We start from the raw sequence: 14,028 nt of genomic DNA, 5'->3' as shown, positions 1-14,028 counted from the left end.
ATTCCCTGTGGCTGGCACCGGGACAGGAATCGCGATTTGTCAGAAGCTCCCACTGGGGATTTGGATGATCAATACAGACACATGTAAGTGCTGTGGCAGGTCCTGGACCTCCCCCGAGAACTCCTTCCCTCACCCTTTCATCCTTACTAACAGAACCCTGACCCCATTGCACAGAGAGGTGAGCGCGTGGCCCAGTCCAGCCCCTGGGCTGGCCGTGATTCGTGTCCCAGATGACGCCAGTGGCATTCCTAGGAAAGCTCCTGGAACTGGAAAGACGCAGCTGGCATTCCCCTTTGATCTTTCCCACTTGCTCCTGCCAGTGATACAGACGCAGTGCCCGTGGCCCTAGAGACAAAAGCCACATCTAAGGAGGGAGGTTGCGAGAAGAGAGGAGACCCTGGCTCCCCGAGCTGTAGTACCAGCCGCCGCCGCCGCCGCCGCCGTGGATTATGTATTCCTGCCGGGTGTTGCCTGGAATAAACAAAGCCCCTGTTTGAGCCACTATTCAGCATGCAGGAAGATGCAACTCACGGTGACAGAGCAGCGCATACCTGAAGTTCATTTTTACCCAGCTTGTGTCAGGGGTGGTAGACTATTACCCTAACACCTAAACCCAAACGTGTACAGGGACTCAACTGGTTTATCTCAACTCGTTTATCTATTACTCTGGGCACATTACTAGGAAAGTGACTGGGTCCTCCTGGCAGGCACTATCCATGCACTTCCACAGGGACCCCGGCTGTCAGAAAGTCTGCCACATCCAACATGGGGCTTCCACGGGAGCCCCGGAGGTGGCCCCCTTGGCGGTTTGCTAGAAGGGGCAAAGAGCACAGAGGCGCACCAGGCACCAGGTGTTTACAAGTTAGGCCTGGCAGTGGCACGCATCATTTCCGCTTGCTTCCCATTGCCTAGATCTCAGGCACACGGTCACACGTAACAGCAAGGAAAGCCAGGGAATGATGCTTACATGGGGCCCAGGAAGAAGGCGAGAGCAAGGATTTAGGTGGCGACCGGGAGGTCCCTGCAACCTGTGCCCTTCTGAAAGTAATGCAAAACTTGACTACGTTGGGTTTTCTTAAAGAGAAACTCACAGAAATGTTCAAAGCATGAACTGACAGTCCGGCATGCCACTAAACGGGGCTGTCCCGCTCGGGGACTGTGAGACACGGAGCTGACTTCTTGACTTCTCTCTCGAAGCCTTGATCACTTTCGTACTACCTTAAAGGTATACCGACAGTATTTGTCTCGTGATACTTTGGATGCCGCTAAGTGAAATAATGCATAAAAGCTCGTACGGGCCCTCGGTAATATCCGGGAACCAGTCAAATATTAGTAACAGTATAGCAACATTACGCTTTCTGATTCATTCTATCGTAATGGTGACCGTTGTCTCGCGTTTATTGTATTGCCATTATTGCGGCCACTTTGTGAGCCACTGGGACACAATTTCCTGAATATCAAACATTGAATGCAAGCCGGTGCCTGCTACATATTTCAAAGCATAAAAACTAACATTTTCATCATCAGGGTTAACTGCAACATTTCGTTAACAAATGTGGATTTGGGACGGGAAATACGTATTTCAAGTACATGAATAAATTAGGGTGTGTCAGCTACCACCAGGGCATATTTACCCTTTTTTTAAATTTATTTTTCCATGAGAGACAGAGAGAGAGAAAGAGGGAGAGAGAGAGAGAGAGAGAGAGAGAGGCAGAGACACAGGCAGAGGCAGAAGATGAGCACGTGGCTCAGTCCAGCCCATGGGCTGGCCATGATACGTGTCCCAGATGATACTGGTGGCATTGCTAGGAAAGCTTCTCGAACTGGAAAGACGCAGCTGGCACGGATGCAGCTGCATAGGCAGCTCCCCATGCAGGGAGCCCGATGTGGGACTTGATTTCGGGACTCCAGGATCACACTGTGAGCCGAAGGCAGGTGCTAAACCGCTGAGACACCCAGGGGATCCCGTGTTCTTACTGTTTAAGGCAGTATTTCTCCCAAAGAAGTCAGAGAAGATGACCACGGATGTGTGAATAAATGCAAAAAAAAAAAAAAAACCTGTATGCAGTCTCGTTGACCCCTCTTATCTCCTTTTTTTTCCCCTTCCACTCTCTCTGTTTTCCTTTGGCCTCCATAACTGCAACATCTCCCGTTATCTCCTTTCATTCTGGCGACTTCTTCTTAGCATTGCTAGCTCCTTCTCTTCAAATGAGCCCTCGCATGATGATATTCCTCAGGACTTGGTTTTACTTGATTCTTTTCTCAGTCGATACACTTTCCCTAAATGTTTCCACCTGTGTGGGTGATTTCAATGGCCGTTTACATCAGAGCTTCTCAAAGGGTGGTACATGGGATCACCGATATATCAGAATCCCTGAAAGGAGAGTGTTAAAGTTCAGATTCCTTGGATCTGTCCTAGGCCTGCCCAATCAACCATGTGGGTGAGCACTAGGAATCCGCATTTTCAGTAAATTCTCCAGGTTGCTCTCAAACTTGAAACCACGGAATTTGTGAAGGAGGACCTGACTGTCACAAACAGTGGCAGCTCAATATCTCCATCTGGTGGCTTCATAACACCATTGTCTTTGTTTTGCAAATGGCGTCCATGGATGTTAAGAAACTATTAAAAACCTGAAAAACAGGAAAGAAATTGGAACAGATGACTTTAGTGGAGCATCTGCCCCATGAATAAACCAAGATGAGGTATGGCGCCTCTTGAGTTTTCTAACACCCACCTAGACCTTGTCTGTTTTAACCTTGTAAGCAGGGCAGCCCCGGTGGCACAGTGGTTTGGCGCCGCCTGCAGCCTGGGGTGTGATCCTGGAGACCCGGGATTGAGTCCCACATAGGGCTCCCTGAATGGAGCTGGTTTCTCACTCTGCCTATGTCTATGCCTCTCTCTCTCTCCTCTCTCTCTCTCTCTCTCTCTCTGTGTGTGTGTGTGTGTGTGTGTGTGTGTGTCTCCCAGAAATAAATAAGTACAATTGTAAGGAGAAATCAAATTGATATATGTCAGAGGTCCTCTGCCTATACAAAAACACAGGTGGTGGATGACTCCTGTCTATAGAAGATTACATGTTTTGATTTCTTACAGCGGTGCCAAGAGGACTTCAGGAATTTTGAAGTTATCCTTCCAGAGGTTAGCTCATAAAGAACGTTCTACTTTCCAAAAATACCTTAATACAGAGCGCTCTTTGTTACCTTAAGTTCTCCTGTCAAGTCGTTCTTCTAATTATAAAAGCAATAAAGATAAAAATAGACCTGCCCTACGACCCAGCAATTGCACTGTTGGGGACTTGCCCCAAAGAGGCAGATGCAGTGAAACGCCGGGACACCTGCACCCCAATGTTTCTAGCCGCAATGTCCACAGGAGCCAAACTGTGGAAGGAGCCTCGGTGTCCATCGAAAGATGAATGGATAAAGAAGATGTGGCTTATGTATACAATGGAATATTCCTCAGCCATTAGAAACGACAAATCCCCACCATTTGCTTCAACGTGGATGGAACTGGAGGGTATTATGCTGAGTGAAATGAGTCAATCGGGGAAGGACAAACATTATATGGTTTCATTCAATTGGGGAATATAAATAATAGTGAAAGGGAATAGAAGGGAAGGGAGAAGAAATGGGTAGGAAATACCAGAAAGGGAGACAGCACATGAAGGCACCTAACTCTGGGAAACGAACTAGGGGTGGTGGAAGGGGAGGAGGGCGGGGGGTGGGGGTGAATGGGTGACGGGCACTGAGGGAGGCACTTGACGGGATGAGCACTGGGTGTTATTCTGCATGTTGGTAAATTGAACACCAATAAAAAATAAATTTATTATTTAAAAAAATAAACAAATTTATTATTAAAAAAATAAAAGCAATAAAGATTCATGATAGTTTTCACAAAGTATAAAATTTACAGAGGAAATGAAATTCATACTTCATTCCACTACTCAGATATACTATACAATTTGAAAGTGAGGGATACTATCTGCTTCCATCCTTCTCCATTCCTCTCTCTCACTCTCTCCCACCCCACCCCCCCGACCATATTATTTTCTTTGGACCTTTCACCTTTTGGTGCCTGCTTTGATTTGCTACCAGCTCTAGGCTTTTTTTTTTCCTTCTGTTTTTAATCACACATGTTACGTCTTTCATCTAAGATTTGGAAGCAAATCTTCAATATTTTATTCAGTCCAATCCTACTTCCATAGTGTCTACTTCAAGTTAACGGTCAAGGCTAAGCCAATGATTTATGTTGTACTTCTGATCCCCTCCCTCATAATGCTCAGCATTTCATTGGCTCCGGTAAGTACACCAATGTGTTGGGTGAGAGATGACTGATGATGACCATCTAGGGGGTAAGGATAGTCTCTTCAACAAGTGGCTCTGGGACAGCGGTATATCCACATACAAATGAACAAAGTTGGACACTCTAGTCACAGCATACACAGAACGCCTAAATGTGAGAGCTAAAATTATAAAACTCTTAGAATAAAACGTAGGAGTAAACCTCCATGACCTCGGACTTCTTAAACATTAGACCAAAAGCAACAAAAGAAAAAAAATGGGTAAATTGACGTTCACCAATATGAAAACAAGTTTTTGCATTAAAAGACACCATCTTTGGGCACCTTGGTGGCTCAGTCGGTTAGCATCTGCCTTCGGCTCAGGTTGTGGTCCCAGAGTCCTGGGATTGAGCGCCGCATCGGGCTCCCTGCTCAGCGGAGAGCCTGCTTCCTCTGCTGCTCCTCCCGCTTCTGTTCTCTCTCTCTCTTTCTCTCCCTCTCTCTCTCTCTCTCTTTTGCTCTGTCTCTCTCTCTCTCTCTCTCTCTCTCTCTCTCTCTCAAGTAATTTAGCAAAATCTTTTAAAAAGAACAAAGCATAAAAGACACTATCGAGAGAGAGAGAGAAAGGTATCCTACAAGACGGGAGAAAACATTGTCAAATCATATGTCTTTTTAAAAAAGATTTCATTTATTTATTCATGAGAATACACAGAGAGGAGAGAGAGAGGCAGAGACACAGGCAGAGGGAGAAGCAGGCTCCATGCAGGGAGCCTGATGTGGGACTCGATCCCGGGTCTCCAGGATCACGCCCTGGCCTGAGGTTGGCGCTAAACCGCTCAGCCACTCGGGCTGCCCATATGATTTTTTTAAAAAGTATTTTATGTATTTATTCATGAGAGTCACGGAGAGAGAGGGAGGCAGAGACACAGGCAGAGGGAGAAGCAGGCTCCGTGCAGGGATCCTGACGTGGGACTCGATCCCAGGACCCCAGGATCACGCCTGGCAGGCACCAAACCGCTGAGCCACCCAGGGTTCCCCCTGCAAATCATATGTCTAGGGAGAATCTAGCCACCAGAGTATAGAAAGAACCCTTACAACTCCAACCAAATGACCTAACAAATAAAGATGGGAGAGGGATCTGAATACGTATTTCCCCAAGGAAGATAAACAAATGGCCAAAACTCACATGATAATATGCTCAACATTATTAGTCATTAGGAATTGCAAACAAAAGCCTAACAATAGCTGTTAACGCCCCTAGAATGTCTAACATTAAGGGGAAAGAGTGGAAAATAAACAAACTGCTATTGAGAATGTGGGGAAGCTGGAAGCCTTATACACTGCTGGTGGGAATTTTAAACGGTATAGATACTGTTGAAAACAGCTTGGTGGTTCAAGCGTAAGGTAGACTATCCATACAACCAAATATTATGCAGACAGTAAAAGGAATGTTGCAATGCAGATGAACTTTAGAATCATTATTCTAGGGAGGCATGGGTGGATCACTGGTTGAGCGTCATCAACCTTCAACTCAGGGCGTGATCCTGGGGTCCAGGGTTCGAGTCCCGCATTGGGCTCCCCGTGGGGTGCCTGCTTCTCCCTCTGCCTCTCTCTAATAGATAGAATCCTTAAAAAATAATAAAAATAATAAGATCGTTATTCTGCACACAATAAGCCAGACACAAAAGGTTATGTATTGTGTGATTCCATTCCTACGAATATTCAACGTAAGCCAGCCCATAAAAACAGAAAGTAGATTTGTGGTTGCCAGGGTTTGGGGGCAGGTGGGAGTGAGGAGTGACTGGGTATAAGACTTCCTTTACAACTCATGAAAACGTTTTGTTAAGAAGGTAGAGGTGACGGTTTCACAACCCTGCGGATTTACTTAATGCCACTGAGTGGTACACTTTAGCATGTTATGTGAACTTCTTTTATAAAAACGATTTTATTTACTTATTCATGAGAGACACAGAGGGAGGGAGAGAGGCAGAGACATAAGCAGAGGGAGAAGGAGGCTCCCTGCAAGTAGGCTGATGTGGGACTCGATTCCGGGACCAGGATCATGCCCCGAGCCGAAGGCAGACGCTCAGGCGCTTAGCCACCCAGGCGTCCCTGTTATGTGAATTTTAATTCAATAAAAAACAATTTTTTTTAATAAAACAAGAAGAAATCAGAGAGGGAGACAAACCATAGGAGACTCTTAATCATAGGAAACAAACTGAGGGTTGCTGAAGGGAAGGGGCTGGAGGAACGGGGTACCTCGGGGATGGGCATTAAGGAGCGCACATGATGTAATGAGCACTGTGTGTCATATGAGATGTATGAATCACCAATGTCTATTTCTGAAACCAATGATACATTATATGTCAATTAATTGAGTTTACATAAAATTTAGAAATAAAGATAATGCTTCCTAAACCATGGTAATCAAATGTTGAAGTATTTGGGGGAGAAAAAACCTGGGCAGTCCCACTTTTATGTATTCTTTTAAAAATAATATTAAGATCATTATTGCTTACATGTAAATATGCTCCATGAAATAAAATTACTACTCTTTGAATATAAACAAAAGTATTAAAAGTATGGCATTGCTTTTCATCTCTGCCAATCTATTTAATACCTACCGGAAGAGGAAAGACCTGGATTTTCTTTTTTTTTATTATTATTATTTATAAATTTATTTTTTATTGGTGTTCAATTTGCCAACGTATAGAATAACACCCAGTGCTCATCCCATCAACTGCCCCCCCTCAGTGCCTGTCACCCAGTCACCACCACCCCCTTCCCACCTCCCCTTCCACCACCCCTAGTTCGTTTCCCAGAGTTAGGATTTTCATACCTGCCTCTTCACTTCACCTCTTACAATCCGTTGTTTCAATGGAAAGGCAACCGGGCAATCCAGATTCACTGATACTGAGTAGGGAGAGAAAGATCCCACTGGCCATCCAGAAGGTTCTCAGGGACCACCACCCCCCCACCCCCCACACCCCGCCAGGTCTTCCAGAATGATCACCGGGCACTGCTGAAGTCTACTGTTCTTTCCTGAAGTTTCAACTAACCCTTTAAGAGCAGAGGCACTAGGAGCTGATTTGACAAAAATGGAGACCAGGGAACAGAGATGTTAGGGCACAATGTGCAAGTCACAGAACTGAGGAGAGGCAGAGCTGAGACTCAGGCCTGCATTGGTCTTTCAGAAAGCATCTCTGATTTGAAAAGATTGGCCATGGGTGCTTCCCACTATTTTCCCTCCCCTAATACTACATAGGCTACATACATGGAGGCTCTTGGTATGCCTCTTCCTCTCCTCTTCACCAAGAACCTTTCGAAAGCCTTCATTCAGGTGGCACACAGTTCTATGTAAAAGTCCAGCTTGCCCTGCTCTCCTGGATTGCACGTAGAGCGAGAGGGCTTTGTCTGGCTCTGGAATCTGGGGTCCGAGGGCTGTGCTGGGTCTGTCTGGAACCGTCACCTTGTGAGGGCTGATTTGGGGCATCACTTGCCAAATCAGCGCTCGGTGACATCGTGTCAGTGGTTTGAATTCGGCCATAATGGTAGTACTTACAACATGGAAGTAGGAAAACCCTGGAAATAGGAACTGCACTCCCCCTCCCGAAAACCTGTTCCCAGCACATCACACTTCCCAGGACTGGCCACAGAAGAATTGCCTGCAGCTCATTAACAGGAAACAGGAGCTACGTCACAGGGCAGCTCTGTCCCCTAATGTAGATGACTATGAGAGAGGAAGTGTGCGCTGTGTGCCCTTCTGAGAGGAGCCCTACCTCTGAGCACAACCTTCATTGGCAGTGTGGTCGCGGCAATACAAGCTGAGCGCACATCCCAAATGTGAGAGGCTCATCTCTATCTCCCCATTGTCCTCCATCAGGGCCTTTTTTTTTAAAAAAAAAAAAGATTTTTTAAAATTTATTTATTCACAATAGACATAGAGAGAGAGAGAGGCAGAGACACAGGCAGAGGGAGAAGCAGGCTCCATGCCAGGAGCCCAACGTGGGACTCGATCCCAGGACTCCAGGATCTCACCCTGGGCCAAAAGCAGGCGCCAAAGCACTGAGCCACCCAGGGATCCCCAGGGCCTTTTTTTCCCCCCAGGGGCCCTTTTTTTTTAGGGACTCATCTCTCTTCTCAGGAACCACTGGTGTCCTGAAAACCTTGTCAGTACGCGTTGTCCAAGGGTGCACTGAGGGTCATTTGGTCTTGTTTGCCCGAGTTTCTAGTTAAGGCAAACGGGACCTCTGACATCCAGGTCCTTTATCCTGACACATCTTCTCCTCTTGGGTCATTTTTAATTGACTGAGAGTCCTTGAATCCCATCCACACAAATACACCCAGCCTCATGTGTCTTGGCAGGTTGAAAGGAAGTCCTTAACGGAACCTGAATCCTGTGTGTGTGTGTGTGTGTGTGTGTGTGTGTGTGTGTGTGTGTGAAGGGAAGACAGAAGCTGTTATCTTTCCACTTTATTTCTTCCATAACCCATTTTGCAAAAACTCCCCTGCCCTCAATGCCTTTTCTGAGACCATCGGGTATTGTCTTCAATGTTTCATTCATTCATTCACTCACTCATTCATTCATTCACTGGATTGGTCAGGGTGTAATTAACTGAGACCACAATCAGCGCTCTGCATCTGAGGAGGTATTAGTACTTCCTGGTTTCCATAGAAAGCGAACATCAGGAAGACCGTTTTTGATGACATTCTAGTTGCCATGACAACTGGGGTAAGCCATTCTTTCCTGGAGACAGAAGAAACATTTAACAAGGATATTTACAGACTGGAGAGATGGAGTAACTGTAGAAACATCGGACTAGTCGGTGTCTGCTATCAATGTGAGTCGTGTGTGTGTTTGTGTGTTGCCAGTGTGTGGGTTTTAGTTGGTCATTAAGAGCTCTAATCCCTCCTGTTTTATCGGGGGGGGGTGGCAGCTTCTCTTGGGGCAGGGGGGCTTAGGTGACTGAATAACTCTGTCACACCAGGGCCCCTTTCTGCTGTCCTAAGGTGACACCATTGCCCGAGGGCATTGTTACCTGACTTCTTGAAAGCAGAGATCCCCAAATATTCCTCATCATGTACCTCTGCTTGATGATTGTCCCATGAACCCTTAAAGATGTAAGTTGACTCACTTACACTGACTTATAGTCAAGTTATTATGTGTGTGAAATGAGAGAGCAAAAGAAGTCAGCAAATGAGGCAAATGGGTAGGATTGGAAGATCTAATGTGACTCTGTGTACCCCGGGGGATGATATTGTGCTCAATCTGAGTAGCCAACACACACATGAACTAAGAAACATCTCTAACAGACAAAGTCGGAGCCCACGCTCTGACGTATCCTCCTCAGAGGTCAGGGCTTTTCAGAACCACCATATTGTCCCTTGGGTTCTCCGGAACTACAAGTGCCCACTCTTCCTGTCATGGCACTCTTGTGTCATTGCTCCATTTTTATCTTTTTTTTTTTCTTTTTGATCTCCAAATAACTCAAGCTCTCCTTCATAAAAATAGTAAGAGGGTGTTGTCTAATAGTCATGCTGGTTTTCCCTCTTTGCTTTTAAAGCTGCTCTTTTCCCACTGGGTTCTAGAAGTTTTAACTATAATGAGCCTAGACCTGTGTGTGTGTGTGTGTGTGTCTGTGTGTCTGTGTGTGTGTGTTTGTGTGAAAGTCAGAGAGGGGGCGAGGGGCAGGAGGGAGAGGGAGAGTAGGGAGAGGAATGTATTATGCTTGCAGGTTGGCATATCAATACACCATCTGATATTTTCCTTTATTTTGGAACATTGTTGCCTATTGTTCCCTCACACATTCAGCAGCCCTTCTCTCTTCTTGGACTGCAGTACAATATATCTTCTGTGGTTAAATATATACATTTGAATAATGAACATTTCCTTTGATCCATAGAAAATGTACCTCAAAGACATTTCCAATGTATTTGCATTGCTTTCTATGCAATGGTTGGTACGGTTTTGCTTGCCTGCTTTTTGTTCACTTACATCCAGGATTTCATTTCATGTCACCTTAGAATCTTTGCGAAGTAAGTTTTCGGTGCCTATGTACACATAAATGTGTCCTCCGTGTAATGTTTTAAAACATTTGAGAAATGATGTCTACCCTCGCCACCCACTTCTGTCCTTTTCCTTCCTCTCTTGCCAATGCAACACTGCCATGACATTTCTGTTTATCATTCTGGACTCTTCTCTTCCATTGACATATGTTTTGTGTCCTGAGATGAAGTATACACCGTTGTTCTCATGTGAATGTGTGCCTTACATAAAGCGTATTATTTGTGCTTCATTGGTCTCTACGTAGTTTTTTTTTTGGGGGGGGGGTCTGAATTTTTTTCTCTGTCAGAACATGAAGGTCTGCATCAGTCCTCGTGTTGGATGCATAACATGCCCTTGTTGCCTTAGATTATCAGTTTGTTAGTCTTTTCCCATGGGTAGCAAGCACCTGGCAGACATCCAATGCCGTTATGACAAGCTACGATGCAGTGAGTTGTCTTGTGAATTAGGGCACCCTTTTCTCCTTGTGCACGACACAGGGAAATTAATAGGTTCTGAAATACACACTTTGTCCACTCACCTGGATATCAGTAATTATGGAAGTCTCACCTGCAGGAAAGACCAGGGTGCTCTTGACTTTTTCAGTCCTAAGGCTGTGCCTGATTTCATCACTGTTAGAGGGGGAAGTGGAGGTGTCCCTGTGGTAGGTAACAGGGACTGGAGGGGTAACAGTGAATCTCTGGAAGAAAATTGGCCTGCTTGACGGGAGAAACCACCCGAGTTTGCTAAAGGAATAGGGCAGAAGTCACTCTAGTCTTAAAATAAGGCCCGGAGGGAATCCTTGACGTTTGTGTAGTCCTTGCACAAGCACTTATGCTTTTCCTCCTCAAGAGTAGAGAGCTCTTGATGGTGTGTGCCTGCAAGAGTAGTTGCTTTGGTTCCATCTTTGCTAAGGGAAAATTTGGAAGCAGAGCTTGGCAATTGGAAGGTGTATGTGCTTTTAGTTTTGTAGCTGATCATTTGTAGGTGAGAAGCAAGCCTAATTTTTTCAGTTCCTTGATGAAACTGAGTGTGGGTCCCGATTTTTCAGTCTGCAACGCTTGCCATTAAAATGTTTGTACAAAAATGGTCCACATTTCCAAATAGACGTGACCTCTATGAGTTTAGAAAACTAGTGAACAACATAAGGGAAATTCTGAAGATGCCAATTCCCACCTAGTTGTTCTACAAATGGAATTTGGTTAAAAACTTTGACAAGTGGAAAGTTCATCCTGGATTCATCTGGCACTGCAAAGGTGCAATAGTAGGAAAGAACGTGTTTTCTCTCTAACTTAAATTGCATAAAATGTGCCTTTATAGCCAAAAGGGGGACCTGCTAACTTGTCCATTCATGGAAATACATGCTTTGGGGACAGTTTAAGGTCACAAAGCCTACAGCTTAAAAGAAGCTTCAAGGTGTGCCTGGGTGGCTCAGTCGGTTGGGAACACCACTCTTGATTCCAGCTCAGGTTGTGATATCAGGGTCATGAGATCGATCCCTGTGTGGGGCTCTGCACTGGGCATGGAGCCTGCTTAAGATTCCATCTCTCCCTCTACCTATGGCCCCGCCTTCCTCCTCCCTCTCAGAATGAAAAACACAAAAAAAGGTCCAATAAATAAGACCTGGTTTTAGGGAAGGGATGAGAGGGTGTTGGGGTAAAGATGAGAGAAGTCCTGCCTCTGGGGAGTGGAGGGGTGCGGGAGTCCTATCAAGGACAGTGCCCCCGTTTTAAGAGACAACACCTTCAGAGGGCTGTTTTCGTTTTTGTTTGGAAGTGATCACAGCCCTCAATGGGGAAAGGAGTTAAGGAACAAAGCTTCCAAAATCATTCTTCCAAAAGTCACAGCCATTGATTGGAGAAATAAATATTCGTTGCCACCACGTTCTCTCATTCCTTAGCCAAGGAGCAAATGGACTAGAGTTAACAGCAGGACTTAAACATTGAAGCTGGTTCATCTGAGGGTTCTATTTCTTGATGGTCTGGAATTGACCCTGAAGCTACAAATTGTGGAGTTGTTACTTCTACGATTCCTCTTCTGTTATATTCTATTCATTTTTACTGGGCAGGCACGTTTGCTATGACTGTAAACTAGAATTGTGGATACATGTTCAGATCCAAGCCCTCCGAGGATTGGGGGTCACTTTAATAGTTACTTCAGTGTCATTCATGGTTCTATTTTTAATACTTGTTCCTGGTGTGCAGAAGAGGATCAACATTTACATATCATTCCCTCTGTCTGTCTATCTGTCCACCTACCATCTGTCTGTCTACACACCCACCTGGATGCACCCTTAGAGGGAAAGAAAAGAGCTGTGCTCTTGTTAGGATGAAAAAATAAGGAAATCATCTGCAACATTATGTGCCAACCCTTAAATGGAAGCTGTTTGGACAGTGGGCCAAAGCATATGGTGAGTAGGCCATGGAGGATTTTATATTGTCAATAAAAAACCCTTTCCTTCTGACTGCGTCTCTCAAGGATGCATTGTTTTGGTAACCGGACAAAATGATTACAATTGATATTTTGGTTGTCCGCTGCAAGTTACTCCATTAAAGTGCTTCGTAGTTGAACAGATGTACACAAACGTGAATGGGAGAGAATATTCAAATAGGTGCTATGGTTTTCAAAGCCCTTTCTAATATCTTATAGAAAATAGGTTTAAACAGAATTTAAAAGTGCGAGACTCATATATTTGCAGTTTGCATTCCTTCTGGGTGATCAGCTTACTGATCCTTAAGGTTTTTCCTACTTTATAATTTTAAACAGCATTTTAGATTCTCCGCGTGTATTTCCAAGATAAGGAACTGAGACGAGCTGGAAAGAACCCCTGCCCTGGAAGCAGCAATATTTGCATGCATGTGTAGAGCAGAAAGCATTGATTCCATGCATCAATATCAGGCATCTTGGGTATCTAACCTCATCACTCTGAGTCTGTGTATGTATCTGTGAGTGTGGGTGTGTCTTGGCGGTCTGGTTGGAGCTCAGGTGACTCAGGCACTACTGTTCTGTGTGAGAGACTGGCAGATCCTGCTGCAGGGAGACTGCAGTTGGCTGAATCACCTGTTTTTCCTTCTCCTCCTTGTTCTGTGTCCTCACCCGACACCCGACACCCGTGTTCTAAGAGACAGTACACTGAGTTCTGTAAAGCAGAGGACATAATACCTGGATGATCACACATTCTGGCAAGAAAAGGTTTGTGCAGGCTGGGCCCAAAGTCTGTGTCGTTAGTCATCATACGTTTCATATTGTAGCTAGGAGTATGTGTAAACAAAGTCCTGCATACACGCGTTTATTAGGGAAATAATCTCTTGTAAAACAAAGCGTACCATTTGAAACTGTTAATGGATGAGCTAAAATCTGTAAGCGAACTATGATACATAATTGAACAGTACATGCGGAAAGTAGAACCCATTAACAGGTATTTCTTGAGGGGTGGGGAAGGGGACTGAGAGAACAACTGCATTTTCTGCATCACACTCATCTAAATGTTTGAAATGTATTCAAATGAAGTTTTTAAATGTCAGGGAAACCGCATTGCCAAAAGAGATTCACAAAACTGACGCAAAAAAATCAGATTCCCACGAAACAGTGATCCCATACTGCTCCTGAGTGGAAAAAATACAGTCCTAGGCAATATGTGCATGCATAAGTACATGGTGCATAGGGAACGTGCGACGAGGCCTCATACCATCATGTTGACAGTAAGCA

The sequence above is a fragment of the Nyctereutes procyonoides genome, unplaced genomic scaffold (assembly GCF_905146905.1).
Source record: "Nyctereutes procyonoides isolate TBG_1078 unplaced genomic scaffold, NYPRO_anot_genome, whole genome shotgun sequence".
NCBI lineage: Eukaryota > Metazoa > Chordata > Mammalia > Carnivora > Canidae > Nyctereutes > Nyctereutes procyonoides.
The sequence above is the reverse complement of the archived record's forward strand: the minus strand, read 5'-3'. Positions refer to the sequence as shown.